The sequence below is a fragment of the Schistocerca cancellata genome, chromosome 11 (genome assembly GCF_023864275.1).
Source record: "Schistocerca cancellata isolate TAMUIC-IGC-003103 chromosome 11, iqSchCanc2.1, whole genome shotgun sequence".
NCBI classification, from domain to species: domain Eukaryota; kingdom Metazoa; phylum Arthropoda; class Insecta; order Orthoptera; family Acrididae; genus Schistocerca; species Schistocerca cancellata.
Window position 1 is genome coordinate 91,071,850 of NC_064636.1, and position 6,986 is coordinate 91,078,835.

Sequence of the window (6,986 nt, forward strand, 5' to 3'; positions counted from 1 at the left end):
GAAGTCAACGAAATGAAGCAGAATCTCACGCATCGACATCACATAGGAATGACATAACCAACACAAAAAACGTACTTGAAAATAGGAATCATTTCCTGAAACGCGTTGTGCGAAAAAGAAAATCGCGACTGGTAACAGATGAGTTATGTATAAACAAGCCTATTGTACACAGGTCTATCAAAAGATGGCGCACGGTCTCAGAGCTATTTCCCTGACCTATAGAACACCTCCCAGATGATTTATCCTTATCCTTCTCCTTCGTAGCCAGATCTCAGATGACGCGAATGCGTATTATGATCTTCGGAAAATAGACAATGCGAGTCAGTGTTGGCAGTTATAGAAATAATTGATAGCTTCAGGTGGGCGGTTATCACAGGAACTGCTGCTACTCAGTAACCGGGTATTTCTAACAGTTACATTATTTTGTGCCACGTCTAGTCCACTCCATTAACTTTGGCCTCGTGAGGAGTAACTACGCTGTGAACGCAGCCTACTGAATTTAACTGATGCAGATTATGAGACATATATATTGTGAATTTTTGCTTTCGTTTACTTTTATTAACTTTTTCTCTAGATGTCCAAATATTGCCAATCTGTCCATGAATAAGTTTTGTCTGATAAAGAAGACCTCACACGTTCAATAGTATTGTCAAACTGCCAATATATTGACCGTCTGAGAGGGGTATTGATGAACAGGACTGATGAAGCTCAAAATATTTTCGGTATTGTCAATACATACTGAGCGTGTTGGGTCAAATATTGACGGTTTGACGATATTCTCTATTCAGGTGTTGACAGAGCTTCAGGAATCAGCCACGCGGCGTTAGCTGGCGGTGTTTTTTTTTCCCAATTCGCCGTTGTGTACATTGTACCAGATTCTATTTTTAAGGAGCTTTTTAATACCAAAGAATTTTAACAGGCCTATGCGAGGGTAATCATGTCATATGCCACTTTAGGATGGTTAACGGAGGATATGACATCGCTTACGATATTAATTAGATTGGTGTTACATAGCAGTTTGGAAAAACACTCCCATGTCGAAAAATATGTCGTATGTCTAAAATGCCTACTAAGAGGTCTGCGAAATGTACGTCAGTTTCATCAGTAAAGAAAAAAATACGTTCATTATCTAAACAGGTCCTAGCTAGGTAGATACAATTGCTTCACAGGTTTTCATAGAATTTTACTAATTGTGCTTGCTGACATGACACAACTAAACTTCGAGCACTAGCATGGCTTGTCTGTCGCCAATCGCCATACATCTCGAAGACACTCCTAATCTCTTGTCGAACGCGACTGCCTCTCTCATTAACACATTTTGCTTCTGTATTTTATCGTGTATCAACACTAGTAACTTTTCATACGATGCAGAAGTCATCAGAGAATAATATATAAAATCTTTCGCCTTCGTGCTTCTGATTTCAGTCAGTAAATTATTGTGAGAGCAGTCGTTCCTTTCTTCAACCAGTCTCGAACTCATTTCATAATTTTCGATGTTTTCTGTTGCTTGCAAGCTATAGCTAATACACTGCAGCGCACGCTTTATTTTGGCTGTTCGACATCTTAATCTTGTAATACTGCGTTATCAACTGACAGTTTTTGTCAATGTTATTGATAGTGTGAGGTCATTCAATATACTGAAGGTTTCACAAACTAGTATTGTCAATAAATACTGAAATGTGTAGGCCCCTTTAGGTTATAGAGAAACAAAATTTAAATTTGATGTAAGAGAGTGAAGCCATATAGTAAACATTCTAATGAATAGTAGCTCGTTATCCACAGGAAATGTGCATTATTATTACATAATGAGTTTTTTTAGATGCCAGGCAATTGTTCTGTCCTAGGACATTCAAGCAGTTTGAGTGGTGATAAAAGCTTCGTCATGATGTACCCTCTCCCAACAGATAAAAAGATTTCCAGAAAAGACTAGTTTTGAAACTTCCTGGGAGATTAAAACTGTGTGCCGGACCGAGACTCGAACTCGGGACCTACGCCTTTCGTGGGCAAGTGCTCTGCCACTGAGCAACCCAAGCACAGCTCATGCCCCGTCCTCACAGTTTTACTTCTGCCAGCTCGCCTCCTACCTTCCAAACTTTACAGGAGCTCTCCTGCAGCTAAGCCATGTCACCACAATATCCTTTCTTTCAGGAGCGCTAGTTTTGCAAGATTCGCAGGAGAGCTTCTGTAAAGTTTGGAAGGTAGGAGGCAAGGTACTGGCAGAAGTAAAGCTGTGAGGACGGGGCGTGAGTCGTGTCAGGGTAGCTCAGTGGTAGAGCACTTGCCCGCGAAAGGCAAAGGTTCCGAGTTCGAGTCTCGGTCCGGCACACAGTTTTAATCTGCCAGGAAGTTTCATATCAGCACACACTCCGCTGCAAAGGAAAATCTCATTCTGGAAGACTAGTTATCTTCCAACTGACCTGTGGTCTCTGCTACGAATTTTGAAGGAGAGCATATAATAAACTTTGATGTGTTAATGAAATAAGCAGAAATACTGAAGAGTGCAACTAAAATTAATAGTCGGTGCAGTATAAAGAATTTTCGACAGTCTGCCTCATTATGTAAGCAAAATGTCTAAATCTGACTCAAGGAAAGATCCGAATGAAAGAAGAATGAAGCGAGAGGAAGGTCCTCATAAAAGAAATGAAGAGTGGCTTGCAAAAGAGGTTATTAAAAGTTTTACAGACTTGTGTGAAAACATAGGTAGAATTGTGCAAAGTGACATGTGGTGTCATACTGCAATTAATGATGCTGTATGTGTCTATAGGTTATCAATGGCAGACATTCTAAAAAATTGAAAGATTGATAGCTCTCTCTCTCTCTCTCTCTCTCTCTCTCTCTCTCTCTCTCTCTGTGTGTGTGTGTGTGTGTGTGTGTGTGTGTGTGTGTGTGTGTGTGTGTGTGTGGTTTTTTTTTTTTTTTTTTTTTTTTTTTTCAATAATGTGTATACAATAACCTGCAATCGTTAATGCCTCTATATTTGAAAATAAGCTGGTGGTCATAGATAGAGAACATTCTGCAGAGGTATGTAACCATTGAAACTGTTGGAACTAGCGCAGCGAAATAAGTAATTCTGAACTGGGAAAAGCAGGAATAAGGCAGAACTATATTTTAACATCTATTACATAGAACAGCACATTTAGTCGGTGGTTAAGATAACACCATACACTCCGTGCACTACACTTTCCCCCATACACATCCACGTACTAAATTACTATTCATATATCCCCAACACTCCACAGATATTTTAGATGTCACTTTGACAAGTCAAACCATATTGTCTCACTATCTTCTGAAATTTCTCCTCGTTGAAAGATTTGGTTAATGAACTAACACTTTTTATAGTCTACTTCAATGTTCCCTTTCTCTATGTTATCCCTTATAAAATGGTGCTTTATATCAGTGTGTTTGATTCTGACACTAATTACATTATTTTTGATTAAATTTATAACTCCATTGTCACAGACTATCTTGGTGGGTTCTGTACTGATACTGAGCTCTATGTCCACTCCATTACAATGCTGATCCACAATGTTTTTTGAATTGTGTGTGACACAGCTATATATTAAGCTTCTACAGTGCTCAAGGCTACTTACTGTTTTCTGTCTTTTACAGAACCAGGTTGTCAGTCTCTCCACTGATCTAAAAACAATACCCAGTAATGAAATGTCTGCTCTCCAACTCAGTTCCCCAGCCTGCATCACTATAGCCCTCGAGTTTTATGTTTCCCTTTCTACAATACCTTAATTTATAATCCGCTTCCTTTAGATATCTAAATATCCTTTTAATGGCTTTCCAGCATTTCTCTCTTGGGCTTTTGCAGAATCTGCTTACAACATTTTTGGTGAAAGCAATATCAGACTTGATGTTTGTGACAAATACAAAGGGCTCCCTAATGCTTCTAAGTATGGTACATTTTCACTGCACTCTATTTCTTCTTCATTAGTCGTTAATTTGGCTCCTGGTTCCAACAGTGCAGAAATGGGTGTACAATCACTTATGCCAAACTCTTCCAAAATTTTCTGTGTATGATGATTGGTCTACACATCAATATTCTGTCATCTTATTTTTAAAAATCTTCATACATAAGTATTGTTTTACCACTCCCAAGTCATGCATATTAAACTTGGTTTTCAGTTGTCTTTTAAAATTGTTCATCTGTCTTCATCAATAGTTAGAATGAAGAAATCATTGACCCATATAGCCATTATTGCGACCTCTTCATTACTTCTTCTATAACAGAGACCAGGGTCTGCCTTAGATTGTTTCAACTAATCTTTAGCAATGTTTCATGCAAATATCTGTTCCAGCAAAGGCCACTGTTTCATTTCACAAAGGCTTTTCTTCAATCGCCAAATCTTCCATTTTTCTCGTTAAGTTTTTCTAGTTTCTTCTGGTGGGACCATATAATATACACTACTGACTATTAAAATTGCTACACCAAGAAGAAATGCAGATGATAAATGGGTATTCATTGGACAAATATATTATACTAGAACTGACATGTGATTACATTTTCACGCAATTTGGGTGCATAGATCCTGAGAAATCGGTACCCAGAACAACCACCTCTGGCCGTAATAACGGCCTCCATACGCCTGGGCATTGAGTCAAACAGAGCTCGGATGGCGTGTACAGGTACAGCTGCCCATGCAGCTTCAACACGATACCACAGTTCATCGAGAGTAGTGACTGGCGTATTGCGACAAGCCAGTTGCTCGGCCACCATACATTTTCAATTGGTGAGAGATATGGAGAATGTGCTGGCCAGGGCAGCAGTTGAACATTTTCTGTATCCAGAAAGGCCGATACAGGACCTGCAACATGCAGTCGTGCATTATCCTGCTGAAATGAAGGGTTTCGCAGGGATCGAATGATGGGTAGAGCCATGGGTTGTAACACATCTGAAATGTAACATCCACTGTTCAAAGTGCCGTCAATGCGAGCAAGAGTTGACCGAGATGTGTAACCAGTGGCACCCCATACCATAACGCCGGGTGATACGCCAGTATGGCGATGGCGAATACACGCTTCCAATGTGCGTTCACCGCAATGTCACCATCGTGATGCTGTAAACAGAACCTGGATTCATCCAAAAAAATGACATTTTGCCATTCGTGTACCCACGTTCGTCATTGAGTACACCATCGCAGGCTCCTGTCTGTGATGCAACGCCAAGGGTAACCACAGTCACGGTCTCCGAGCTGATAGTCCATGCTGCTGCAAACATCGTCGAACTGTTCGTGCAGATGGTTGTTATCTTACAAATGTCCCCCATGACATGGCTGCACGATCTGTTACAGCCGTGCGGATAAGATGCCTGTCATCTCGACTGCTAGTGATACGAGGCCTTTGGGACCCAGCATGGCGTTCCGTATTACCCTCCTGAAGCCACCGATTCCGTACTTTGCTAACAGTCATTGGATCTCGACCAACGTGAGCAGCAATGTCACGATACGAATAACCACAATCGTGATAGGCTACAATCCGACCTTCATCAAGGTCAGAAACGTGATGGTACGCATTTCTCCTCCTGACACGAGGCATCACAACAACGTTTCACCAGGCAACGCCGGTCAACTGCTGTTTGTGTATGAGAAATTGGTTGGAAACTTTCGTCATGTCAGCACGTTGTAGGTGTGGTCACCTGCGCCAACCTTGTGTGAATGCTCTGAAAAGCTAATCATTTGCATATCACAGCATCTTCTTCCTGCCGGTTAAATTTTGCGTCTGTAGCATGCCATCTTCGTGGTGTAGCAATTTTAATGGCCAGTAGTGTATTTTTTCATCTAACTTCCCAATTAACTAAGCTGCCTTCATATCCATTTGGTGAATTAATAAATCTTCCTTTATTGTCAAGGCTAAAAGGTACCTAAGTGACTCATAGTTTACCTCCGGTGAAAACATCTCTCTGTAATCTGTCCCTTCTTTTTGTGAATATACCTTGACTATATGTCACACTTCATATTTTCGTGTTGCACTATCATATTTTATGCTAAACACCCATCATACTGTAATGGTTTTTTTCCTTTCTGACATTTCAACCCGCTCGAAAGTTTCATTTTGATAAAATGACTAATTCTGTTTTCATACCTTCTCTCCATTTAAGAGAATTTTGATTACTCATAGGCTCTTTAACTGTTGTACATTCGTCATTAAAAGATTGGGCTTTATACATTTCATAATCAGGGCATTCTTTAGGTTTAGGTATACGAGAAGAACGTATCAAAACATTTTCTTCCTCTTCTTTATCCTCTAAAATTCGTCCTAGAATATCCCTTTGTGTTCATTGCCATCTTCTCTTCCTCTCCTTCATTTCCTGTTTCTTTTCCAGAATTAATATTTCTTGCACTTGACGATGTTAATTAAGTGGTTGTACTCTCTTGATGATCCTCTTTTAGTTTAGTTTAATTATTCTCAAGAAATACGAAGATACAGGTCCCGTTTTCCTCTCAATTGTTTCGAGATCTGCTTGCATCCTAAAACTTCTAAGTTGCTTAGATTAGGCTTCTTCCCTGTCCACACTTTATAGGATGTTCTATTTTTCACCACTTTGGTAGGCAATCGATTGATAAAATACCCAGCTGTCGACACTGCCTCTTCCGAAAAACATTTAGGTAACCCAGTATCAGTTAACATACTTCTTGCTTTTCTAACAAAAGTCCTATTTACTCTCTCTGCAACTCCATTCTGAGCTGGTCTGTATCTTATGGTTGTTTGGTGTATAATTCCTACTTCGTTCAAACGTTACTTGAATTTTTTATTGGTGTACTCTGTCCCATTATCAGATCTGACAACTTTAACCTTCTTTCCCATTTCTCTTTCTACCATATTACAAAATTTCTCAAAAATACCATTCACTTGATCCTTAGAACATAAACATTATTATATCTTGAATAGTCGTCTATAATTCTAACAAAATAATGGCTTTGTCCTGTAGAATCACACTTCATTCATCCACAAACATCCATATAAATGCAGGACATTTG